The following is a 27,350-nucleotide window of genomic DNA, read 5'->3' on the forward strand; positions in this document are numbered from 1 at the left end:
CTAGGAGAGCTCCTTCCACCCACGCGCGTGCTCAGCGCAGCTGTGCCCTCTTTCCAAATCCCTCCCTGCGGCGCCGGAGGGAACCAGAGGCTCTCCAGCCCCGCCCTCAGTCCCTTTTGCTGGAAAGGGAGGCGCTGGAGAGCTTGTCTAGAAAGTGAGGACCCTCCAGCCCAGCAGCACCCGAGCACACAGAAAAGACGTTTCCATCAAGAAGACATCTCAGAAACTCAGAGCGTGTGTTCTCTGGCCTCAAATCCTGCTCTGCCATTAGCAGCTGGACGTCCTGGGACAAGTCGCTGAGCCTCTCTGAGCCTCAGGGTCCTCATCAGGAGAGGGAGGACCTCATCCCTTCTCGAGGCTGTTGAGGCATGGAGGTGTCCGTCAGATGCTCACCTCTGCGCCTGGCACCTAGTAAATGCTCAGTAAACACCTCCTCCTCTTGCGTGAACTGAAGGCTCCAACGCCCACTCAGGGACAGTGATGAGAAGCAAACAGCTGGGGCTTTTCCCTGTAAAGTTCAGAACGTCCCGGGTGTCAGAGAGAAACCCGAGCTGACTGCAGACACGTAATTGTGTTCACATGAAACATCTTTCATTATTTTTCCCAGCACATCTTTGATGTGGTCACTGGAGTCTTAAATGTTTGTCACTGTTTGCAAGCACGCTCCTGTCCCCACACTCAGGAGGGACCAGCTCACAGAGGACAGAGGAGTCCCAGATGGCCTGGCCACCCTGCTGTCCTGCCTCCAAGCCTTTCCCTGGTCCTTCCCCTCCACCACTCAGCAGGGCACATCGCTGGTATCTGCAACTGCCCGCTGGCTGGGCAACCAGGGCAAGTCACTCACCCTCTCTGAGCCTCCTCTGTCCAGGCAGGCGTGCATCTGCCTGCCCCCTTCGTGGGGTTCTGAGAGTGTCAGAGGTCATGGATGCTGAAGCCCTTCCCAATGGCTGGCCCAGGTGAGACCAGAGACCACGGAACCCACTTCCAGCCGGTGGACAGCCAGCAAACGGAGGTGAGCCCTGGGCCACATGTGAGGGGCTGGAACCAAGAGCCATCAGGCCCGAGTCCCTGCAACCTGTAGATGCTGCCCTACACGGCGAAGATGCTGCAGATGTGGGTGCATTAAGGATCAGCTCATGAGATGAGGTGATCCCAGACTGCTGGCTGGGCCCTGAGTTCAGTCGCAAATGTCCTTAAGAGAGAGAGATGGAGGGCAGGTGACACACACGGAGGGGCAGAGATGGGGGGACACAGCCACGAGCCCAGGGATGCCTGGATCCACCAGGAGCTGGGAGAGGCAGGAGGGACCCTCCCCGGAGCCTCCAGATGGAGTGTAGCCCGGTGACACCTCGATCTGGGGCTTCTGTCTCCAGGACTGAGAGGACACATTTCTGTTATTTAAACTCTTGAGTTTGTGGTCCTTTGTGACCAAGGCAACAGGAAACTAATATTCCACATAAGGCAACGGGAAAGTATGACTGCCACCATTTGCGAAATGCATTTACACGTTTACACGCACAATGCCCTTGTGCAAGCAAGTCCATCCCGCTCCTGGGTTCTGCCCTGGCCTCACCTCAGCCCCCACTGTGGACCCAAATCCAACAGGGATGCTTGTAAAGCAGTTTTGCTTGTGTTGCTCCTGGCCTGGAGTCTTCGATGGCTCCCTACTGCCCTTAGAACCACAAGCAATCTCAAACATGCATTACTGCTTGTGTGTGATCTCATCCTGGTTTACTTCTCCAGCTCAGTCTGCTACCCTCTCCTTCTCACCCTCCCTCCTCCAGCTAACTCAAGCCTCTGTTCATCTCACACACATGATCTCTGCTGCTGTGAGACTCAAGAATGTGAGACACACAGAATGCCCAGCGTGGCACCTGGAGTGTGGGCCATGGAGGGAAAGGGCGTCAGTGCTGGTTCAGCCACTAGCCAGGCAGGTGCCCAAGGGTTCCCTTCTCCTCTGTGAAGTGTCAGTGCTGGACCTGAGCCTTCAAAGGTCTTCCCCACACTTGTGAGTCTACACTAATCAAAATGTTTCAGACCAAAAAAAAAAAAAAAAAAAAAAAAAAAAAAACTGCCCAGAAAGTGAGAAGGTTTTGGCCTGACATATCCAGACTAGCTGGGTATGTGGATCCAGGCTCACCCACCAATCCCAAGTCCAAAGCATAGGGAACAGCACAGGACACAGTCCCTCCTGTGAGGGTGTTTCCCCGGGACCCCGCCAGTGCCGTGCATCCAGCAGGAGCACAATAAATGCATGCTGAGTAGATGAGCACACCCAGTGCTTTCCAGAGAGGAGCCCCAGCCCCGCGCAGGCACCCAGGCCAGGTGGCCCAGCAGCCCTCCCCGACTCCAAGCAGACAGTGCCCTCAGAGTCCCAACTGCACGAGACCTCTGCGCCCCGCCCACTGCTTGGGAGCGGGCATCCCAGCATGACCACGGCCATCCTTCCGGCTCTGCCCCCTCGTGCCATCCTGAGACCTGCCTTCGGGCGTTGTTGCCATCAGAAGGGGCGAGGCCACTCTGCCCTCCAGAAGGTCCAACAGAGGTATAAGGGAAGGGGTGCAGTCCGGCTCTCACTCCCATGTGTTTGCTGCAGGTGCACCTTCGTGAATCGCAGGAGCTCTACAAAGGGCTGCTAGGTATGTTTTCAGAAGAGCAACGTCCCCTCACTGGGGACACTTTATACCCAAGGTTTGGGAAAGAAGTGTCTTCCTTTCAAATGAGAGAAATAAGGCAACGTGTGGCTCACTGCACACGCATCCTCCAGGCATGTGTGAGGCGCCTCCTGTGTGCAGAAGCTGCTGGTGACACGGGATGTGTGACCCCTGCACCAGGGAGCCGAGGGGCTGAACCAGCACCTCTCAGACTCTGATACACACAGGAGCCACCTGGGGGTCCTTTTAAAATGGGGATTTTCATGCAGCAACTCTGGGCAGGGTGCGGGTCTGCATTTCCAACAGGGTCCCAGGGAAGGCTGAGGCTACCTCCTAAAGCAGAATTTCTGGGGCTGGGACCCGAGCACAACGCACCTCCAGTGGCCCTGATGTTCTTGCGGGTTTGAGCAGGGAGGGGCCCAGACCACGTTGGGCCGATGTCTGTCGGGAGCTGCCACTTCCGCCTTCCTGCACACGGTATCATCCGACAAGAGTGCGCAGTCCTGCTGACTAATGGCCTCAGAATCCTTCCCAACACAGCAGTCCAGGCCACCCCCTGGGAGTCAGCACTCAGGATGACAGCAGTGCCTTCCCAGGTCTACACGAAACAGACAACACATGGGCTCCCACGATGTCCCAGATGCCACAAAGTGACATGGGATCTCGGGGGAGGGAGCAAGGCATGGCTTTGGGGCGGAGTGTCACCCAAGAGGTGGGAGGATCTGCGGGAGTTCTCGGGCCGATGAGGGAAGGCTCCGGGGTGGGGGAGCGGCTTGGGCAAGAGCAGGGGGTGGGCTGGACGCTCCGGGTTTGCTCGGAAACAGTGAGTGTGAATCAGCGAGAGCCAGGCCAGAGCAGAAACGGGGTCACAGGAGGAGAAACGGCAGAGAGGCAGAGCCCGGCGGGCCGCGGGCCACGATCCCAGCAGGAGGGTCTGGGAAACGGACCCCAGCGGCCGCCCCCGCCCCCTGCCTCCCTGTCCAGGCCCCTTCCCGAGACCCTGCTGGGGAGAAGAGGGACTGGGGGTACCACGGGCGGAGGAGGAGAGAGGCCCTCCGAGGTAAACACTCAGAGAAACCGGAAAGGTCGGGGCCGATTACATTAGCCATGGGAAAAAATTAGCATCGGGCACTGCATTTTAATAAAGCATCTGTCTGGTTTTGATTTCACAGATGTAAAAAGAAAAAACAAAACAAAACAAAAAAAAAAACGCAGGCAATCTGGAACTAAGTTGGACTACTTCAAACTCCTACAAACCACAGTTGGGATTCTCCCAGCATTTCTGAGGCTCAATTAGCAGAGACTTCTTCAAGTCAAAAAACCCTAAATAAACTCTGAAGGGGACGTCGTCGCGATGTGATTCGCCATCTCTTTCCACAGGAAGCATCCCTTTCTTTATCATTTTAATTGGCATAATCTAACATTGTTCTAATTACAGAGGGCTGTGAATTCCTGCGTCGAGGAGACGGGGTGGGGGTGGATTTTCCGGCCTGCGTTTAATGCAGTCTGCAATTTCATCAAAGAGAATTTGGTTATTAATAGAACACGTGGGTTCTCAGGTTGAACATGCCAGACTCTGTCCCCCAGGAGCGTGGGCACAGAAGGCGCTGGGATTCCGAGAGCCAGACTGGACAGGGTCTCAGCTTTGAGGGCCTTTCCTGGGAGACACCAGGCAAGCTCGAGCCCGCCAGGCGTCCACACTCCTCCACTTGCCAGGGCTCTCCTGCCAGGAGAGCCAGACCCCCACCGTCTCACACAGTGGCCTCTGCTGGAGCTGCTCCCATCTCCTCCTCCTGGTGACCAAGGGTGCCTCCCACACCCTGCAGCCCCCAGGCCCCCTGTCCCTACCCTGGGCAGTCACGTTAAACGTCCAAAATCCGGTGTCCCCAAGGGCCCATCTGACCAGCAGCTCCTCCAGAGCTCACCCCCTGCCCAGTCACGGGCTGCTTCCTCGAATCCCTCGGCCGGCCGCACCTCCAGCCCGACTCGAACCCGACGCCCGCGCCCGCCCAGCGAGAGGAGTGTTTATTTCGCTTTGTCCACGTGCCAGCGGAGGAGCCCGCGCACATGGAGCTCCTGCAGCCTGGCCGGCGTGGCTCAGCGGCCCTCCCGTTTGGACAGAGCTGCCTTCTGTTAGAAGGGGGACCCTTGCCACGTTTCGGGGGAAAGGCGGCTGGCACTCATGTTTTAGAGCTATCTGCTGACTTCACCCCTGCTGGCGTCTCCGGGAGAAAAAGCGGCCGACGAGCCCCACCACTAATGCTAACTGAGAAGCTGGTGCCAAAAACAACTCTGCAGCACATGACACAAGCCTGGCTCACCTCCCCGCACACACATCCCTGAGCGGAGCTGCGGGCGGAGCAGCCCAGACCTTCCACGCTCGCTCCCGGACCCGCTGGGGAGGAAGCTCTCATTTCCAGAGCCTTCGGGCAAAGCGCTTGGCCTCCTGTGACAGGCTGATTTATAAGGCGAGATGATAGGAGGCCGAGTCTGGATACCTGTCAGCATGACCCGGTCTGACAAAGCCAGCGTCCACTGGGAAAGAGACGCCCTTGCACGTGCAGCCCTGGGGTCCGAGCTGGTCCTCCCGGGAGGAAGGTCACTGGGAGGCCAGCCCGGACTCCTCCTGGGGCCCCGGGACTCTAACACCCTTCCATCCTCCTCCTCCAAATTACAATCCCAGCAAAGAGCCACAGCGGCCGCGTCTCCTGTCGCTGGACTTGCACTGTCTCTCACCCCAGTGAGTGTGAGGTGTGTGAGTATCCGTGCGAGGGTGTGTGCACGTCTTGTGTCTGCGTGACCGTGTGCCTTTTGCATGTTTGTACTGCTGAGTGTGTTTCGTGTGTGAGCCTGTGCACGCGTGTGTGCGTCCCAGCGCAAGCCCGGTGGGGTCAGGCAGGAACCGAGCGCCAGCGAGGTGGGGTGTCCCCTGTGGCCAGCCAGCGGCAGCACGTGCTTAATGACCAGATGACGGCAACCACGTCCCAGGGTCCGAGCACCTCCGGTGCTTTCCACACCTTGTGGACGCCGTCTTTGTGGTCATGGAGTTCTTTCTTTCATCACCGGTTGTTCGGCTTGTGTAAACCATGGCTGGTGCCTTACTGCAGAGGGGAAGGGGCCCAGGGTGGCAGCCAGCCCTCCCCCCACCGTGGGATGCCCACGGGCACCGGCGCTCAGCTGCAGGCTGCGAGCGGGGAGAAACCAGGCCTGACGCCAAAAGCAGAGGGAGCTGAGCAGGAGGCCAAGAAGCCTTGCCTCTCTTCCCAGTCTGCTGCTGGAAGAGCTTTCCAGTTGGCTGCACCTCTGGGGGGCGGCAGCAAGAGCGCGTTCAATGGCAACTCCTCCCACTTTCCACAGCGCAGTTCCAGGGGCAGCCCGGCGTGGCTCACTGCGATCCGTCAACACTCCGGCCTCTGCGGATGGGAGACGCTGCCTGCTGTGTCCCCACCAGGCTGCAGAGCCTCCCCAGAAAGGCCCGGGGAGCGGGATGGGGAGCCGTGGTGAGGCCTGCGGGGGTGGGAAGGACGGCACTGGACTCGGGGGTCTCCCCGCCATGGCCACGAGGCTGCAGCAGGTGTCTGCCCGCTTGGGGCATCGGTGTGTCCACGTGTCGCCACGTAGTTGGGGTGCCACTCGACCCTGCCTCGCTTGAAACTGCTCTCCCAGGAGACCCACATTTTGTCACTGAGTCGGCCAGCACCCAGCATCGCCTGCCTCGGATCCGTGGACCACTTCTTGTCCCTGGTTTCCACCATGCCTCTCTCTTCCTGCTGCACCTGGCGTAGCAGCACAAGGCGGGTCCTGCTTCCTGCATGGCACCCTGTACGCCCAGGAGCCGGACAGGGCCATGGGGAGGGCCGGCATGTTTGGGAAAAGGGGTTTCCCTAGTAACGGGGGAGGCTTCAGGGGCAAAGTCAGTTAGATACACCCTCCAACGTCTGGGTCCCTTCCCATATGCCGCTGACCTCCGATCTCCATGCTGGAAAGCCTCGAGTGAAGTCTCACAAGCTGGCCCCTTCACTCTCAGCGCCTCTGTCCTGCCATGCAGGGAGAAGCACAGGTTAGGAAGGGGCCGCGAGGAAGGAAGTGTGTCCTTAGGCTGGTGGGATGGGAAAGAACGTCTTCAGGCAGAGTTGGAGGAGTTAGGGGAGCCAGGGGCCGGCACCTCTGGGTATGGGCTAGGCCTCTGTGTCCAAACGGTACTGGTTAAACACACACCAAAGACAGCTTTGAGGGACGCATCCCCGGGTGCGGGCGGGATGGGTGGGCCGGCCTCACCTCTCTGACCCACTGGGAGGTGAGGACAGCGGACAGCAGGGAGCAGGGTTTGCCAGGACGTTCGCCTCTGCTGCTCAGCCACCTCCAGCCGGGGCCCGGCTCCTCCGGAGGCACAGAGCCTGGGGACACCATGCTCCCTTCACTCCATGGTCACCCCCACTTTGCAGGCACTTCTAACAGGCTGGCAACTGCCTGCTCCCGGCTGTGGTCCACAGCGAATTCGGAATAGGGGCAGGCAAGAGTTTTGGCTCACAGAAGTCTGGCCTTTTGAGATGCCGTGCGTCACCACTGCAAAGGGAGACCTAGGGAATGTGTCTGAGCACCTGGCAGTAACGATGGACGAGGACGAAGGTGAAACAGGGCTCAGCCTTGGCTGGGGCCCACAAGGCATGAAGTGGAGCTCAGCCCTGACTCCCTGACTCCAGAGCTCCCGTCAGGGCCCCCACCACCTACCACAGTGATCGGGGCAGGGCCTCCTCCCTGTGCCCATGTGCACCTCATGCACACTTTGTCAGCAGACACTCCTGCATGCCTCCAACTCTACGCCTTTGGCAGGGCTCCCCCTCTGCCTGGAATGCCTCCCCCCATTCATGCCCATGGGGTCCCCTCCTCCCATGGGACGTCTCTCCCTTCCCCCAAAACAGACAGGTGGGCTGCAACGATGCGAGCCCTTTTAACTGAGCAACTGCTATGGCCAGGTCCTGTGCTAATGGCTTTGCACAGGATTATTAAGTTCCGGTTTCCTGAGGTGTAACTTCTGTACAGTAAATTTCACCCCTTTCAGATGCACAGTTTGATGACTTGACGAGTGTTTATGGCGAGGCTCCCCTACCACAACAGAGACACAAAACATCTGCTCCTTGGCAGACGGTCCCCTCCACCTAGCCCTGGTCCCGGGCAATGGCTTTTCTCTTCTCTGACCTTGCGGTTTTACTATTCCAGAATGTCCTGTGTATGGCATTCTACAGCATGTAGCCTTCGAGTCTGGTGTCGGTCAGTCAGTACAATGCTCCTGAGATCCATGTGGCTGTATCAGCAGCCTGGCCCACCTTATTTCGGAGTAGTTTCCATTATACGGATGCACTGCTGTCCGTTCATCTGAGTACCAGCTGATGGGCTTTTGGGTTGGTTCCAGCCTCTGGCCATTATGAATAAAGCTGGTATGAATATCTGTGTGCAGATTTTATGGAAACATAGGTTTTCATTTCTCTCCAGAAGACACTGGGGACCAGGAATGCTGGACCCTACATTAAATGTACATTTAACTATATAAGAAACTGGCGATCAGTGTACCTGCGTGGCTGCACCGCCAGCAACATGTGGCATTTCTGTTGCTCTACAGCCCTGTCAACACTTGGCCCTTCTGGTTTTCTTTATCTTTTCTCTGTTTTCTATTTTCTACTTTTTTTTTGTTTTCTTATTTTAGCCACTCTAGCCATCATGTACTGGTAATTCATAACGGTTTTAATTTTGAGTTTCCTAATGATTAGTGTGTTGAGCATCTTTTTGTACATTACTTCAAATCTTTTACCCACTTTTTATTGGATTGTGTTCTTTAATATTGAGTCCTAAGAGTTAAGTATTCTGAGTACAAGTCCTTTGTCAGATATGTGTTCTGTAAATGCTTTCTCCTAGTTTGTGGTTTATCTTGTCATCTTCTTAAGTGTGTCTTTAAAAAGCAGAAGATTTTAATTTTGATATAGTTCAATTTATCAAGTTTTTCTTCTGTGGTCATTTTTTGGTGTCCTATCTAAGAATCTCTGCCTAACAAATTATCACAATTTTTTTAGTGTTCTCTTCTAGATGTTCTAAGGTTTTAAAATTTTACCTTTAGATCCATGACATTGTAAGTTGAATTTTGTATATGGTGCAAGATATAGGTCAAGGTTTATTTCTGCATTTTCTGCATATTAATATCCAGCTGTTCCAGTCCACGTGTTGAAAAGACTATCTTTATTCCATTGAGTCATATGGGTGCCTTTGTTGAAAAATTTATTGACCACATACACGTGAGTAAATTTCTGGACTTTGCCCTGTTTTGTTGACCTACATGTCTATCTTTATGACAGTATCACACTGTCTTGATTATAGAAGCATTATAGTATGTCTGGAAAGCATGTAGTGTTAGTCTTTCAACTTTTCCTTTTTCAAAGTTGTTTGAGCTATTTAAGTTCCTTTGCATTCCTCTGTAAGTATTAGAATTAGCTTGCCAATATCTACCAAAATAAGTCTGATGAGATGATGAGCTTTTGACTGGGACTGCACTGAATCTATAGGTCAATTTGTGTAGAATTGGTACCTTAACAAAACTGAGTCTTCCAATCCATGAAAAAGAACACAACACATCTCTCTCCAATTGTTTAGGTCTTCTCGTATTTTTTCTCAACAATGCTTTGCATAGAAGCATTGTTGAGAAAAATTTCTTTTTTGGCATAGAAATTTTGCACATATTTTGTAAGATTAACCACCAAGCACTTCAAGTTTGTGATGTTATTATAAATAGCACTGCTTTTCAAATTCAATTTCCAATTTCTAGTGTATAGAAATACAATTAACTTTCATGGTGGGGAAGATATAGCTCAAATGGTAGAGTGCATGCTTAGCATGCATGAGGTCCTGGGTTCAATCCCCAGCACCTTCTCTAAGAATAAGTAAACCTAATTACCTCCCCTCACCAAAGGGAAAACACACACACACACACACACACACACACACACAAAACTAATAACAGTAATTTTTTTAATAAAAAAAATTAAAAAATTTTTATATTGACTTTGTGGCCAGCAGCATTGCTAAATTTATTCGCTCTTGTCTGTTTTTGTTTGTTTGGTAGATCACTTGGGATTTTCTACACAGATGGCTATATGTTGCATGCATAGAATGGTGATTTTATTTCTTATTTCCAATTTTAATGGCTTTTTACTTTTTTTTTTTTTTTTGGCCTGATTTCACTGGCTGGAAACTCCACCCAATGCAAGTAGAAGTGACAAGGGCAGACATCCTGCCTTGTTTCCAGTCTTAGGAAGACACCTTCGGTCTCTCACTGTGAAGTGTAACGGCAGCTGCAGGGTTTTCCCAGATGTTCATTACTTGTCTATTGTTTCATCAGAGGTTGAGGTTGCCTTCTATTCCTAACGACCACAGTTTTTTGTTTTTTTTTTAAATCGATAATGGACGTTGAATTTTGCTAAACGCTTTTCCCATATATATTGAGGTGACAGTTTTTCTCTTTTAGACTATTGATAAGATGAGTTACATTCAGTCCTTTTAAAATGCTGACCCATCCTGCATTCCGAGGGTAAACAGAATTGGCCATGACGTAGCACTCTTTTTATACATCGCTGCGCTTGATGTGCTAAAACTTTGTTCAGAATTTTTGAGTCGACATTTATGAGAGATGGTGGCCTGTAGTCTTCTTTACTTGTGATATCTTTGCCTGGTTTTGGTATCTGGGTGATTCTGGCTCATAAATTAAGTTAGGAAGTGTTCCCTCATTTCCTGTTTTCTGGAAGAGTTTGTGGAGAATTGGAATTTTCTATATCTTAAATGTTTGGTAGAATTCACCAGTTAAACTATCTGGGCTTAGAGTTTATTTCTGTAGGAAAATATTTAAGTATGACTTCAAATTTTATATTATATGTAGAGCTGTTCACATTATCTAATTTTCCTTTGGTGACCTTTAATAGTGTGTGTCATTCAAGAAATTTGTTCGTTATACCTACATTATTAAATTTATTGTCATAAATGTTAATATTCCCTTATTGTGTCCCTGACTATTGCATTTTATATCTCTAGGATCTGTAGTGATGTCCCTCTTTCATTTTGGATACTGGTCATTGTGACTTCTTTTTCCCTTGATCAGTCCAGCTAAGGCTTTTCTGCTGTTCTGCTCAGAGGACCAGCTTTTGATACTGTTGATTTTTCTCTCCTGTTTTTCCGTTTTCAAGTTCATTGGTTTCTGCTCCTGTCATTATAGTTTCCTTCCTTCTGCTCACTTTGAATGTACTGTGCTCTTCCTTTTCCTAGGCTCTCAAGGGTGGAAGCTTAGATTACTGATTTGAGAACTTTCTTCTTTACCAACATGTACAGCTAATGCTGCAGATTTCCCTCTAAGCACTGCCTTACCAGTATCCTAGGAATCATTATATCCTGTGCTTTCTTTTCTGTTCAATTAAATTTCTCTTTTGATTTTTGACCCATAGGTTACTTAAAAGTATGTTGTTTAATTTCCAGTATTTGGAGTTACATATTATTGATTTTTAGTTTAATTCTATTGTGGCCAGATAATATATTTCACATAATTTCACTTCTTTTAAATTTGGTAAGATTTGTTTTATGGCCCAGCCTACTCTGTGAGCGTTTCACGTGCACCTGTGGAAAATGTGTATTCTGCTGATATGGGGAAGATTGTCCGGTAAACATCAATTAAGTCAGCCTGGACGAGACTGTGATTAGAATTTCTACATCCTAACTGATCTTCTGTCTATTTATTACATAACTTACAAAGACGCATGTTCAAGTTTCCAGCTGTGTTTGTGGGTTTTCCTGTTTCTACTTTACTTTTTGTTTCATGTGTGGATGCAAACCCGTTTATAAATGTTGTATCTTCCTGCAGAATGACACTTTTATTATTATAAAATGTCCCTGTTCATCTCTGGTAATATTCCCTATTCTGAGGTCTACTTTATATGTTAACATCTTTACCCCAGCTTCCTTTTGATTTGCATTTTCATGGTATAGCCTTTTCTGTCGGTTTAGTTTCAACCCACCTAATTTTTTTTATGTTAACATTAATTTTTGAGAGGACATCCACTGTGTCTTATTTTCTTACACAATCTTATAATTCCTATCTTTTCACTGCAAAGTTGAATTTAAATCTATAATGTTGTTATTAATTTTCCAATTTGTCTTATCTTATCCTTTCAAAACTCTGTGACTATATTCCTGCTTCTGTTGGACTGAGTATTTTCTATGGTTCCATTTTACCTTTGCTATAGCGTTACTGACAGTGCCTCTTCTTTGAGTTTTTAGTGGTTGCGATAGGGCTTAAAATACATAGCTTGAACTGAAAGTCTGTCTTCAGAGAATATTAAACCACTTCACATATAGTGAAATAATTTTACAGAGGGTAGATGCCCCACTCCCTCTTTCCATCCTTTGGGCTACTGTTGTCATATATTACTCTGAAATGCTACAAACCCCACAAAACATTGTTATACTTTTTGCTTGGCATAGTCTATTTGTGTGTGTGTGTTTGAAATCATTAATGAGATGTCGTTCACCTGAATAAAATTCGCCCATTTAAAGTGCGCAGTTTCAAAGGCCAGAGGTTCTCAAACTGTTTCAGAGGCACACGGGGGGCTTAGTAAAAGGCAGATGGCCTGGCTCCTCCACCAGAGTTTCTGATACAGCAAATCTGGAGCAGAGCCTGAGAATCTGCATTTCTAACAAGTTCCCGGGTGATGTTGATGCTTTGGTCTGGGACCCCGACCCGGCCCCTGCCGTGAGACTCACCACCATAAACAAAATTACAAACATAGGTTATCACCCTAGCCAGAACAATGACACATCCACACTGGGAGGATGGGGAGGGGCAGGATGGGGTTTAAAGGGAAAATCCTGGCAGTCCATTCAGTGGTCTGACCCAGCGGGTCTGTGGAAATACGGACACCTGACTGTGAACAAGAAGGGATGTCTTCTGGGTGCCAGCAGTCAGCACCTGCTGTGTGGCCAGGGCCAGACTGCAACTCCGACCCAATAACTGCTCTTCACAAATGAACGAATCTTTAGCCTCCTCTTCCCCTGGTGCGGTCTACTTCCTCTTCAAGCAAATCTAACGTGTGGGGAAACCTAAGTCTACCCAAAATGTTAGTTAGCCAATGAGTATTTGTTTTACAAACTGTTACCTTTTTTTTTTTTTTTTTTTTTTTTTGCTTTTCCGACATAGCAAGTCTAAACCTTCCCTTTATAAACAGACCCCAGGGTGTAGTGAAGGCAGGGAGCATGATGACAAAAGTTCATCTCACGCTCTACCCTTTGGTGGTGAATGGCGGCGTCCTCTGGAGGGCAAGAAGTAGACAATGGTGCCCCTTTCCTACACTGGTGCCCTCGGGGAGGGCCCAGCCCATCTTCCACGCAGGTGCCCCAGTCTCAGAGCTCTTTGAAGGAGCCCAGTTCATAGCCTGCATCACTGCTTCTTCTCCCTCCCCCCGTTCTCACAGCTCACCCCCAGAGACCCTGTTACCAGCACTCCCCCAAGCCTCCCCCCCACCGTCTGTCCTCCCAGCTGTCACCTCCCAAAAACCCCGCCCTCCTCCTGCCCACATCTGGGGGCTGGTCCACCCCTCCCGCCTCCATTTCTGCATCTCATGGCAGACGGAGGGGGCAGCGGGGTGACCTTGGTGGTTCGCTCCAGGGAATAGGACTGAAAAGTCACAAAACTCCCACGAGAGAGAATAAAAGTCACACTTCCCTGAGGTCTAGGTTACAGATGGAGGACTGCAAGGACCAATGCCACCTCCGTAAAAGTGCACCAGGCAGCATCTAAACGCAGAAGGAAGTCAGAGATGAGCTTCCCTTTGCTGCAGTGAAGCAGCAGGCCGGCCATCCCGACTGTGTCTGGCCCTGGCAGGAGGGGGTGAGGGCGCCCCGCGGGGCCGGGGTGCCTGGGACGCTGCGTGCTGGCAGCCGGGCGTCCCGCACTCAGCGTAACTGGAGAGCACGCCTCTTCCTGCATCAGAGTTCTGACTTCCATGGATTCACGTGGCAAGAAAAACAAGTCGGTCTGCCCGCTGGGGAGAGGGGAGCGGAAAACAGGAGGGACTAAGGAAATTCCACAAGTCACACAAAATTAGACCCCCACCATCCCTCAATAAATAGTGTTTTAATTTGTTGTGATTAATTCAACATTTTGTTTTAGTTATGAAAGTTGGGCACATGGTATGTGTGGTTTGGCAAAAGATTTCAACTAACCCCCTCCATCTGCTCCCACTTTCTCGTCCTCTCCCTGCACACACCCCTCCCCACTTTTTACCCGGCTGAGCAAAGGAATAAGTGAGTCCGGAAATGTCTCTGCTCCAGAAAAGCATCATCACCTGTCAGTCACCAGAGAACCCCAGGGAAGACCCTTCCCTTGCTTTGCCATTTCTGTGGCCTTGGAAAAGCTCGCACAGTTCCAAAATGAGACCTCTGCTACACGCCCCACGCGCACGAGCTACGTCGGCTCTGCCCAGGCTTTCAGGGCACCGCCGCTGCACCGTCTGCACTTCGTGTACCTACTTCTTGCAACATCTGTTTGGATTTAATTGATTCTTTTTTTTCAAAGCTGCTTTTTACCCAAACTTACCGCAAAAGTGGATGAGTCAGCAAGACAGTGTACTGGTCATCTGTGAATTCTGATGTGTGCTCAGACTGCGTTTGGGCTGGCGGGCCCGGGGCTACCTACCACGGGCAGCTCAGAAGCCACCAAGGGACAGAGACGCGGCGGTAACTATCAGAATTTCCTCACCGTAATAGTTCCCTCAGCTACTGTTTCAAGTTCCAAGTTCAAGACGCTTTGGAGCAGGACCTGACCTGCTATTTTGTGGGAGGGAGGGAGGGAGGAGTGGGAACCTCTCGGCCCTGGCTCAGGGCACCACCACCTCCACCGTCCCGAGTTCTGTTGGAGAGGATTCTGGCAGTGACTGCAGGGTCCTGGACTTGGTCCTTGGCATCACAGAACAAATCTCCTTCTCTGACGCCTCAGGACCTTGATGGAGAGGACACGGCTCCCTGCCGCCTCCCTTGATGGCCCTGGGCCAGTTCATCACGTTCTCCCTGCTGCCTCTCTGCGTCCTCAGAGAGAAATGCCAGCCATGTCGGCTCACCCTGGTGCCTCCCGGGACAAAAGCGCCCAGCGTGCAATGCATGAGGCCCTTCGCGATGACAAACGTGAGGCTGGAGCCACAGCGCTTGGGCAGCCTGGCACTAACCACGTGGAGTCGCCAGCAACTGCAAGCCCTTGGCAAGATGTGACTGGTGCCGGGTGCCCGGTGCCTCCAGTCTCCCAGCAGCTGGGGAGGCAGCCGGGGGAGCAGGAAGTGGGCACATCTTTAAAACGCAAGAAAGGCTCTGTCCAAACCCTGGCTCCACCACCTCCTAGCTGCCTGGTCTTGGAGAAATCTCCTGACCTCTTTGAAATCAGTCCCCCGTGGTCAGAAAACATACTTTGTATGGCTTTAATCTTGTTAAATGTATTGCAATCTATTTTACAGTCCAGGATGCAGTCCATCTGGATGAATTTTCCATGTGTGTTCCACTGCCGTCGGGTGGAATGCTCTGTAAATGCCGATTAGGTTAAAGTTAACTGATAACGTTTCCAAGTCTCTGTATTGTCACTAAGTTTCTCCCTGTTCTCTCGGTCATCGGGGAGGGTTGCGGTGGCTTCCTGGTGTGTCTGCTTTGCTGGGATGCAGTCCCCAGTTATCCAGGCAAACACTCATCCGAGAAGGGATTTTGCAGATGTGATTAAAGTCCCTGATCAGTTGGCTTTAAGTAAAGGAGGTGATTCATGTGGTCTCAACTTAATCACCTTAAAAGCCGGGCTGAGGCTCCCCCAGGGAAAGAAGCCATTGCTCCCGTGAGCAACATCGCTGGCCATGCCTGCACCCCCGTCAGCCTCGCTTTGCAGCCTCCACAACAGCAGAGCTGACCCCTTGTCTTCTCGACAGATGCACACCTCCGCCCGCCTCTGCTCCTCCAGTGGAGCCCTGAGCAGCCCCAGGGCAGTGGAGTCAGGCGGTAACTGTGTTTTCTCCACTTCTTCTTTGAGCTCCCTCGGTTTCCCTGCATTTCCCTCCATGCTGTCGTGTGGTATGTACACATTTAGTGCTTGTGCCTTTGTGATGAACTGACCCCTCTACCTTGACGAATGGACTTCCTTGTCCCTGGAAATACCCTTTGATACGCATTTTCCTGTGTCTGGTGTCCGCACGGCCACGCCGGCTTTCTTGGCCTGTGTCAGCGGGGTGCACCCTACCCCCTTCTGTTACTTTTAACCCTGGGTGGCTTTCTGTGTCAATGGCCCTTCTCGTGGGCAGCATTTACTTGGGTCTTGTTTCTTCCTCCTATCTTGCAATCTCTGTCTTTATCCCGAATGTTAGATGGTTTACATTTAAGGTAATCTTTGAGACGGTTGGATTTAAATCTGCCTCCTTGACTTTGGGTTTCTATTTGCCCTCTCTGCTCTATGTTTCTTTTTCTTATTGTCATGCCTTCTCTTAGATTAACTGAGGGTTTTATTTTAAAGATTCTCCTTGATCCCCACTATGGGCTTATTAGTTATGCCTTAATTTTTTTATTTTTAATGGATGTTCCAGAGGTTATAACATACCTCCCTAACTCTCACAGCCAAATGACATTACCCACGTCACACGTGCTGTAAGAATCACCCAGCGATAACCTCCCACGGCCCCTCCCATTCATTGCACCACCACTGTCACAGATTTTACCTCCAGGTAAACCACCAACCCCAAGATACACTGTTGTTATTCTTGCTTTAAACAGTGAAATACCACTGCAGGAGACATGAAAATGAGAAAAATACCTTTTACATTCGCCTGCTTAATTACTATTTCTGGCTCTCTTCGCTGCTTTGTGTGGATCTAAAGTTCCATGTGGGATCATTTTTTTTTCTGCCTGAATAACTCCCTTTAACATTTCTTGTAAAGCAGATTTGCTGACAATGAGTTCTATCAGTTTTTGTTTGTCCAAAATGGTCTTAATTTTATTTCTGTTTTGGACCGTATTTTCACTGGTTAATACAATCACTGCGCACAGGTTTCCCCCTCTTTTCACACGTAAAAGACGTGTGCCCATTGTTTTCTGGCCCACACGGTCTCTGGCGAGAAGTCTGCCGTCTCCCACACTTCTGCTCCTCCGTCCACAATGTGTCATTTTTATCTGGCTGCTTCTGAGATTTCTTCTCATTGCTGGTTTTCAGCAGTTGGTTTACAACGTGTCTTAACGTGGTTTTCTCAATGTTTATTCTACGTAAGATTTATTTATCTCCCTGGATCTGTGGGCTTATAGTTTCCACTGAATCCAGAGGACGTTTGGCCATGATTTCTCCACAGGGTTTTTTGTCCCTGCCTCTCTCTCGTCTTTCTAGAACTCCAATCACTCACAGGCTAGGTGGCTGGATATTATCCCATGGATCACTGGGTTCTATTATTTTGTTTTTCAAGTCTTTTTCCTCTCCGCTCTAATTTGAATAGTTTCTGTGGCTTCAAACTCGCTGATCTTTAATTCTAGAGTGTTTACTCCACTGTGAATTCTACCCAGCACGATTTTCATTTTGGATAATAAATTTTCATCTCAAAGACCCATTTGTGGCTGTTTTTATATCTTCTATTTCTTGTCTTATTATTTATGACTCTTGCTTCTTAAATGTATGAAACACATTTTTAGTGGCTGTTTCAACATCCTCGTCTGTGAACTCCATCATCTCTGCCATGTTGAGGGTGTCTTTCTATCGACTATTTCCACCTTGATTTTGGGTCTGAATTCCCTGCTTGTTTCGCACGCATGGTCAGTTTTGGTTGATGGCAAGACATTGTGAATGTTCACTGCTGCTTTCTGGCTTTTGTGGTGCTCCTTTCAATAGTCTTGGCTTTTATTCTGGTGTGCAGTTCTGAGTTGTCTGGAATTTGTCAGACCTTCTGAGGCTTGCGTTCAAGTGTCGCTGGGGGTGGGTCCAGAGCAGATTTAGGCTAAAACTAATTTATCACCATTATTGAGAATACACTCCTGAGGAGGCTGCTAGTGCCAGTGCACGCAGAGGTCTTTCCACGCTGACCGCTGCCAGCACAGCGTGTCCTCGGCCCCGCATGAGTGCCAGGCACCGCTCTGTCTGCTGCCTCGGGTAGGTCTGCTGCCAGCTTTCTGCCATTTTTTCACGTACGTGCACACATCAGCACTTACCACGACGCCGCGGGGCCCTGTGCAGCCCTCTGCCGTCCAGGCCTTGCTGGCTCGGCCTCCCTGCACCCCAGGTTCTGTCTCCTCCACTCAGGGACATCTCCACCTCTATTCACTTCCCCTCCCTGCAGGGAGCTGGGGCAGTCATGGGCCCTTGCTTGCTCCCTCGTAGGGTCCGTTGTCCAGTGTGTGACAGCCATGCTTTGTCCCCTCCATGCGGTTTCCTAGCTCTTTACAGCAAGCAGGTCATTCTTGTTCCTGCTGCCCGATACTGGACAGTCAGAGGTCCAGAACCAAAAGTCAATACAATTTTCAGAAGTCTTTTGTCTACTACAGAACTGTCAATTTTTCATTTCCACATTTTAAATAAAACCCCCCAAACCCATTATCCTCTACCATCATCATCATTTCCTCAAATGACAAAAAGCACACAATCTCAGGATCAAGACTTTCTCCCCAAAGCAGCACAGCTGCGAGCCCTACACCAGCTTCTAAACTCTCTGCAATTTCCTCATTTTGCCGCAGCCCGTGAACGCTTCCCACCGTCTGACACCGAGGGCAACGCTGATTAGAGATGACGGAGTCACTGTGCAGGCACAGGGCTCAGGGACGCTGTGATTGTTATTAGGTGTGTGTGTGTCTGAAGCAGAAATTGTGAGCCCCTTCTTCTCAGGTGTGGTCCTGGCCACATCGAGGGCAGGTGTCCTGCTTCAGAGCTGGGGTGGCGCTGCGGCAGGTTCGACACGGAGGGCCCGGGGCGGCGACCTCTGAAACGCGCTCCACACGTGATTAGGTGTCCCTGCTAAGCACTTCATCCCAACATCATGGTGAATTCTCAGAGTGACCCTGGGATAGGCGGCAGGTGGGCCTCCACTGTGAGATGTGGGGCCAGGGTGGAGCCCAGGTCTGCCCATGCAGGACAAGGGGCTTCCCAGCATTTCAGGGTCTCCCTGACACCAGCCATTCATGCAGCTGCCTAGTGATGTTGGCTAAGTCTCTACACCTTGTTACTCACTTAACATCTTTCTTTAAAGCCAATCCATTTCTTAAATACCTAAATTTACTTCCAAAAGGAATTTATGTCACTACGACCAGTGGGAAATCTGTATTATTCACTTAAAAAAAAATTAGGGACCCAGGAAAATAAAATACAATGAAAATAACACACTGTGATTACATTCTAGCTGGATGCTGCTTCCCTGTTTTATTCCCCCCTAACGGATGCTCTGGGGATAAAACCCAGGACCTCGTGCACGCTGAGCACACACTCTACCACTCCACCCTCCCCTCTGGCTTTCTCTTTCTTCATTACGAAGAGAAACCAGCTGACCCAGCAATCCCGCTCCTGGCCGTGGATCCAGAGGGAACCTTAACTCGAAAAGACACCTGCACCCCAGTGTTCACAGCAGCGCTGTTTACAACAGCCAGGACATGGAAACAGCCTAAACGCCCAATGACCGATGACTGGATAAAGACACTGTGGTTTATTTAAACAATGGAATACTACTCAGCCAAAAACAGAATAAAACAATGCCATTTGCAGCAACATGGATGGACCTGGAGATCATCATACTAAGTGAAGGAAGCCAGAAAGAGAAAGAAAAATGCCGTATGATATCACTTCTATGTGGAACCTTAAAAAAAAAAAAGGACACAAATGAATTTATTTACAAAACAGAAACAAACTCACAGAAAACAAACTAACGGTCACGGGGGGAAGGGAGGGGGAAGGGATAAATTGGGAGTTCGAGATTTGCAGATACTAACTACTATACATAAAACAGATAAACAACAAGTTTCTTCTGTGCAGCACAGGGAACTATATTCAGTATCTTGTAGTGACCTATAATGGAAAAGAATCTGAAAAGGAATATATGCATGTGCATGTGTGACTGAAGCACTGTGCTGTACGCCAGAAACTGACACAACATTGTAAACTGGCTACACTTCAAGTAAAAAACAAATTTAAATGAAATTAAATTTAAAAAAGAGAAGCCAACGACTGTTTGAGAGGGGCCAGAGGCACGACACCCCCAGAGACTCTCTCTTAGGTATAAAAAGCTTCCACGGGGCCCACTGAGCTGGCTGGCAGGACGCACACCATCTCACCCCCTTACAAAACCGAAACAAGGGCAAGGGGTAGAAGGCATGGGCCCAGCAGGAGCAAAGCAGGCAGGCGCGGACACCATCGGACAGAAGACCAAACACGGGTGGAGAGAAGCTGGGGGGTCCCAGCAGCCGAGGCGGAGCTGAGGGACGAGGCTTTGGCGCCCACAGGAAGGGGCCTGACTAACTGGCGGCTGAGGACATGAGGCCCAGGAGTCCCCGAGGACGGCAGTGTGGGCTGAGCTGGGAAACAAGATCACTGCCGGACCTCCGTCCACTTGCCTCCCACCCCCGCCAGACGGGACCATCTCCCCACCCTGGCATGGGCAGGGGCTTGTTCTCAAGTTAGGGACCAAGGCATGATGCGAGAAAAGTGCTCGCCGCCCAGTCCATCCATCAGCCATCGAGTGGCGGCTGCCTGCCGCACCCTGAGACCTGCACCCCTCCTCCCACGCACCGGCCGGCAGCCTCCTCACCCACAGCTGGAAGCTGGAGGACCCCACCCCAGAAAAACTGTCATCCCAGGGCAGCGAGCACAGACACTGACTCTGGGAATCCTCTCCAGCAGAACCACTGGCTCCTGGCCACTGCCCTCCTGAGAAGGCCCTGGGCAAGCCCAGCTTCCCTCAGAGTAATGTACAGTCCTGCTCACGCCCGTGCTGAGCTGGGGTCTGCCAGGGGCCCGGGACACGAGTGCAGACACTCACAGCAAAGACAGAGGTCGAACCCCAAAACTGGGAGACAAAAATGGAAGAAAGAAAAACGAACTCTCAGGAAACAGGAAATGCAGGGAGAACAAGAGAGGTGGAGAGAAAGTGCAGCCAACCACCCCCAGGAGAGAAAAGGTGATGTGCGTGGAGTCCGAGCAGGGTGCCGCACCTCCGGGGGGTGATGGGAACGTTCGCTGCCTCGATTGTGGCGCAGTGATGGTTTCCACACGTCTGTCAAAAGGCACCAAACTGAACGTCTAAAGTATGTGTAGTTTACTGTGCAGAAATTATCCCACAGTAAAGTTGCTTTAAAAATTAAAATAAATGAATGAATCAAAAAAGCAAGCTAAAAAAAAACCAGGGTGCTATCATAAGAAAAACTTGAACAATTAGGAAAAATCTTGAAAATTTAAAATATACTAGTAAAACAAAACCAAAAATACCATGGGAAAGTAGGAAGAAAGGGCTTGAAGACACTACCTGGAAAGCTGAACAGCTGAAGAGAAGGACATTGAAAGGCTAGAAATAGGGGAAAGAGAGACAAAAATAAAAGGTCAGCCCAAAGGGCACAAGGCCTGACCGACAGAAGTTACAGGACACACGGCACGGAGGCAAAAGCAATAAAACAATTAACTGAAGAAACAATAAAAGGAAACTTTGCAGAAGTGAGGGCACGAGTCTTCCCAGCGGAAGGGCAGCGGAGTCTCCAGACGGCTCCTCAGGAGAGGGGCGTGCTGCAGGCTAGCGCCGTGGCGCTTCAGGAGGAGGGGCCTGGGAGTTTCCGGAGACACAGAACACATCACAGAAGGTCAGGAATCTGGTGGCATTCGTTTCTCAGTGGCAACCCCCGATGCTAGGATACAGCGTGGAAGTGCCTTCAAAGTTTGGGGGGTAATTCCTTTAAACCTCGAATTCTGCAGTCAGACAGGTTATCGAGTGTAAGGGCAGAATAAGGACATTTTCAGACTTGCAGGTTCTTAAAAACTTTCCCACTGTCCAGTGGAAAAAAACGCACACATTAGAAGTTGAGAGTCACGTTTCATTCGGCAGACTCTCTGAGGCCCTCAAGCCCGGGAGACAGCCTCTCAGATCGCTCGGAGGGACTGTTCCCAAGAGGTGAGGCATACAGGAGATTCTACAACAAAGACCGGGTAGTCGGAACATCAGAAGGTTACCGTTACAATTAAAGAAAACCAGACGTCCCAAGTTGAGGAACTGAGCGCCTTCTTACGTCTGGGAAGATGCAAGAGTCTGGGCTCACTGAAATCGTCCCTTCCGTGTGCCCTGAGCTGTTTAGGGCCAGTGTCCCGGGCTTCCCCACCCCGAGTCCCTGCAGGGGCACCCTGCAGGCGGCTGCGGAGGCTGAGGGTTGGTGGGGCGTCCTGTTTCCACCCTGAGTTCCCTCAGGGCTCACCATCAGGGGGCAGGGGTGGCCGCAGCGATGACTCGATGGAGACACACACCCTTTGTTCACTGATGTGGCTGCAATGTTTGTCACTCACACTACCACCCACCATGTCCCAGGAGGCTATGAAGGGACGGCGGACACCAAGAGAAGGCAAGACAGGAGGTCCAGGAAACAGTGCTTCCAGGAGGAAGAGAGAGGCAGCCCGCCCTCCACCCCCGACAGTGCAGCGCAGCCCCGTCTGCAGGGCTTACCGCTCGAAGAGAAGTCCTACCTTTGAGTTAAACGGCGTGGAGGAAAAGCAAAGGACCAGACATAGAAAACTAAGCCTGAAGGAGAGGAGCATCGGGCAGTCCCAGAGAAAACATAAAGCTGTTCGTGGACAGAAATGGAACACTAAGCCGTCCCGCGGCTCGGTGCCCGTTCACACACCAAGCGCCGACTTAACCAGGGGTCACGGCGGACCCTTCTCAGGAGGACGGGAAGCGGCTGCAGGGGTGCACAGGGTGGGAGCTGTGTAAGAGACAAAACGTATTTTTTTTAAATGCAAACAATTAAGAAGTAGCAATAAAAACAAAACTTACATGTTTGGTGAAAAATGATCATGAGAAACAACTGAGAGAAGAGTAAGACTTTGGGGAAGGAGGATCGGGCGGGAGGAGAGGCAGGGAAGGGTCTTCAGGGGAGAGCCCGTCCTCTTGGCGCTTCAGCATCACGTGGACGGATCACTCAGGGAGGAAATGACGTCAAAAAACAAAGATCCAGGAAAAGAATCCACAAGGGGTTGAGTTTCTCACGACGGCCATCACCTTCCCTGACGAGTGGGCCTGGCTCGCCTGCACAGACCACCTGAGGCTCTGGACTTTTCTTTTCCTTGAACATTGTAAGCAGTTGTCACTGGGCCGCCTGTGGCTTCTGGAGCAGACCCTGAGCCCACCGAGCAGAAAGCCCCTTCCCCGAGCGTTACAAGGACCAGGAGGGCCCCCAGCACAAGCAAGCTGTCCTCCTCTAGGCGGACACACATGACGCATGGGCAACTCGTTCTGTGTCACAAGGGGCCGTCCCGAACGCTGTGGGCTGTCAAGCAGCAGCCCTCTCCCGCTAGAGGCCAGGAGCACCCCCTCAGCTGCAACCTCAAGCCTGTCTCCAGATGCTGCCAGGCATCCTCTCCAGACGGGGCTGCCAGATTCAGCAAATAAACAATATAGGACACCCTGTTCGACTTGTATTTCAGGGAAGAAATAAATAACTCTAGTATAAGTATATCCCAAGCAATAATTGGGATATACTTACGCTTTTTAAAAAAAAAATCCTATTTGTTTACCCAAAGTTCCAAAATTCACATTTGGCCAGGCACTCTGTGCTTTATCTGACAACCCTACCTGGTGGGCAAAGTCGCCCCCAGTTAGCAAGCAATTTTCTCATTGCTCGTCTCCGCCTGGGAATCGTTCTGTCTGCTTGTTATAAACACACGTGCCGTTTTATCCCTAGCCTGCTGACACTGTTAAACACATGTACATACTGAAATTTTAGAAGAATGACATTCAAAGTCCATAGAACTCACACCGAAGGCTCAAGAAGCTGTGTGTGAATCCACCCGCAACAGGACCACCTGCGGACTCCCAGGTGCTTTCAGAGAAACCGTGCACCCCCCCACCCCCATGCGGACTGTCACAACACGATGGGCTGCTGCAGCTCCCCGCCACCCCTTGCCTTCGGTTCCTCGTCATTCGTGTGCTCGTCCCTTCAGCAAGGACCAAGCCAGCTGCTGACTCTGGAGAGCCCTGTGCTGCAGCCTGGCGCCAGGGGACTTTAGGATGGAGGGTCCTACAAGTTTTCAGCAGCATGGGGTGACCTCCCAGAGTGGGGACAGACCCAAAATACTAAATACACTCGCAACGTGTGGTGGGGGCCGTGTGCCGAGAAGAAAGGGAGGAGGGACAGGGACGGAAGTTGCCCGAGGAGGGGCCTTTGGGCTGAGCCCGCATGTTGTGCAGAGCCGGGCGGCATGGAGGGGTCTGGGCAGAAGGTCCTCAGGCAGAAGCCAGGATGCTCGCCCAGGGCAGGAGGGCAGGTGGCAGAGGGGACCGGGCTCTGAGAGGGGACGCAGGACCTCTCTGGTTGCTCTCTGGAGGACAGCCACAGGGCAGGGAGATCGGGGAGACCTGTTAGCAAGCCTTGGCTGACGTCCAGGTGGGAGAGGAGGGGCTTGGACCTGGAGCAGGTGATGGAGGTGGTGAGAGATTTTGTATTTATCTTCAAAAAGGCCCCAGAGGACCTGCTGAATGACAATCCACGTAGCAGGCAAGATGGGGGTCCAGGTGACGCAAGGGTTCTCAGCCCAAGAGAACAGAAACAAGGCATTGCCTGTGTCTCTTAGGAGAGCACACGGGAGGAGCCGGGTTGGGGCGGACAGAGGCTGGGGACTAGAGGGTGGCGACGTAAACAGTTTTCCAGAAAGAGCAGGTCAGCGCAGATAAGCTTTCCCTCCCTCTCCTGGGAAAACAGACAAGACGCGTACGTGACAGTGCCCCGTGACTAGCAAGGCTGCAGACGGCTCAGCCACGGTCCTCCTCGTTACTGACCCCATGGTGGCTGCGGTGGGGAGCGAAGCGGGGCCAGAGGGCGTCTGCTAGGTCTGGGGGCAGGAACGGAGCCCAGGAGACCGCTGGGAGCTTTTCTTGGAAGTTAAGACAGTGACCACACAATAGGCGCGTAAAGCACCTCCCCGTCTGTGACCTTGGCCTCCATCCTCACGGCAGCCCCGTGAGGTGCCGCTGTCCCAGCAAACAGTCACAGGAAGCCAGTCAAGAGGGGAGAGGTGGGCACCCAAGGCCACACGCCAGGCTGGCGGCCGAACTAAGACCAGGCCTCAGACCCTCGGCTCCCAGCTGGCGCCCCCTCCACCCCACCCTCAATAAATATCTTTCAAAAACAGCACTGGAGCCCATGGAAAGGTGCCTAAGGTACCAGCCACGAGGCACACGCAAATCAAAACCCCAGTGAGGTGCCCCACGCACGTCAGGACGGCCCAGCTCACGGATCCGACAGCGGGGCCGCCGGAACCCCCAGGGCTGCTGGTGGGAGCCCCTCAGAGTGCAGCCACTTTGGATGAATTTTGGCAGTTTCTTACAAAGTTACACCTGCTCGTACTGTGCAACCCAGAAACCCCTACAAGCACGCATGGAGCCCTGGATGGGCACTGGTGGGAGGGGCAGAAATGCCAGCAGGACTCCCGGGCTCCTGGAGTGCCAAGCATGGCTGCCAGGGCCCAGGCGCCCAGATGCCTTGGGCAGGTGGCTGGGTGCACAGCGCCTGTGTTCTCGAAAACCACCCAGCAACTGAGATGGGCAGACCATTAACGCCAAGACAGTGTGGCTGTCAGACAGTGACAAGCGAAGGAAGACAGATGCAAAGGTGACACCCGGCCACCCCTTCCAAGGACATTCCGGAAAAGGCAAAACTGCCACAGGGACAGGAGTCTGACGGGGCTGCCGGGGGCCGGCGATTGGGAGCGCTGACTGCAGAGCCGCTCCGCATCTTGACTGTGACGCTTACACGACTGCGTTTGCTGAAACTCAGAACAGTGCAATGAAAAGGGTGGATTTTACTGACGTCGACTGTGTCCCAATAAACCTGACTTAACAACAAAACCTGGACCAAGTCCCTCTCCCACTGCGGACGTTCAACATCTTTTCATTTCTCTTCGGATAAAGCACAAGCTCCTTCCCTCGGCCTCTGAGGTGCGCGTGGTCTGACCCTGCCCTCCTCTTCATCCTCCTCCCAGTCAGCCCTCCCACACAACAGCCACGTGCATGTCTTCCCAGTCCTCAGGGATCCCACACACTCGGTTCCCGGTCCCAAATGCTCTTCCCTCCACCCCTCCCACACCCTTCCTTCTCAAGCTTCAGACGTTTGTCCCCGCCACCTGCCAGAGGAGGCTCCCAGTTTGCCGTTCGTGGGTCTTCCCTCCACCATGAGTTGCAATCATCTTCTCACTGAGCTGTTTGCCTGTTTGTCTGTCTCCCCACAAATAACACACACACAGTTTTTTTTTCTCACCACCGATGTCACACCAGAGGCGTTCAATAAAAGTCATGGAATAAGAAGAGAAAGAACGAACAAACCAAGTTCTGGGGAGGACAGACAAAGTGACTTCTCTACACCCCAATCTTTGGCAAAAGAAAACTCCATCAAAAAGGACCTCGGGCGAGGTGACAGCCCTACCTTGGGCCACCGCAGGCCAGCAGAGCGCCAAGTGGCTCCGAGTCCTACGTGTCACAGCACCAGGTCCCTGGACTCCCGGCTCAGCGCCCGTTGTCAGCCTGAAGAATAGACAGGGAGAAAAAAAAACTTAGTAGCTCTGCTGCGGGTCTGCTCTTTCCCAACTGCTGGCTCTGCTCAGCCTAAAATCGGCAGAAAATGTCCGGCCAAGCCTGGTGCCCACTTCAACACACAGCTTCTGAGTCTGGGGCCAACCACCAGTCTTTCGAAGATGAGGTTATGTTAAGTCTTGGCTGAAATAACAGGGTCAGGAAGAGGCTTATAAAAAAGACTGGAAAGGCTGCCCGCACCCGTCAGCTATGACAAAACTGCATCTTGATGCGCAACGTGTAGATGAGTCAGCTCCACGTGGCCCCCGCCTCCCTGGAAACACCCACAGGCCTGGCCGTCTGCGGGCGGCTGGAGATGTGGGGCCCAGGGAGGGGGACTCTTTGAGGCCAAATGGCATCACAGGTTTTGCCAGAATCCCAGGGTAGGGAGGGGTAAATAGCTGAAGACATCTGGCTGATATAAAAACACGGCTGGATTCGTCCTTCCTCGAAGCAAATATTATTCTCATTAAAACATAATCAGATCATCTGTTGGGAGGAGCCGTCATGCAGGAGAGCGACACAGAGAAGCCCTTTTGTTACGTGCAGCTGCGCTCAGCAGCAGGGCCGTGGGAAGGAGGCCCGGCGCCACCCCCCAGCCTGGTCCCTGCCCTGCACGGCTCCCTCCGAGGGCTGGTGAGACTCTCAACCTGGCTGCTCCCTCCCAGCTTGGTTTCTGGGCCTCCCTCACGTTGGCAGTCGCCTTCCTGATTCTCAACGTCCGGAGCTGGAGGTCTCGACTCAGAGACATCCCACAGCCTGAGGGTTGTTTCATGTGTCTGCGTGGCCAGGCCACGACGCCCACTGCTGACTCAAATGTCAGTACCGATGTTGCTGTGGCTTTGGCACGTGTGGCTGGCATCTGCAA

The 27,350-nt window shown here is 51.7% G+C and overlaps 1 protein-coding gene across 6 annotated transcripts in view; it reads right to left on the minus strand.

Moving 5' to 3' along the window:
• LOC123612202 (zinc finger protein 469) overlaps window positions 1-27,350 on the minus strand; it is a 240,556-nt gene that overhangs the window by 173,083 nt on the left and 40,123 nt on the right. For 3 of the 6 annotated variants that reach the window (XM_074349255.1, XM_074349252.1, XM_074349253.1), the window contains one exon: window positions 26,337-26,434. The gene's annotated coding sequence lies outside the window, so the exon portion shown is untranslated. Of the gene's footprint in view, window positions 26,435-27,350 lie in introns of all 6 variants that reach the window. The other 3 variants (XM_074349257.1, XM_074349254.1, XM_074349256.1) reach the window with 1 other exon arrangement.

This window comes from Camelus bactrianus, chromosome 21, assembly GCF_048773025.1.
Source record: "Camelus bactrianus isolate YW-2024 breed Bactrian camel chromosome 21, ASM4877302v1, whole genome shotgun sequence".
Lineage (NCBI taxonomy): Eukaryota > Metazoa > Chordata > Mammalia > Artiodactyla > Camelidae > Camelus > Camelus bactrianus.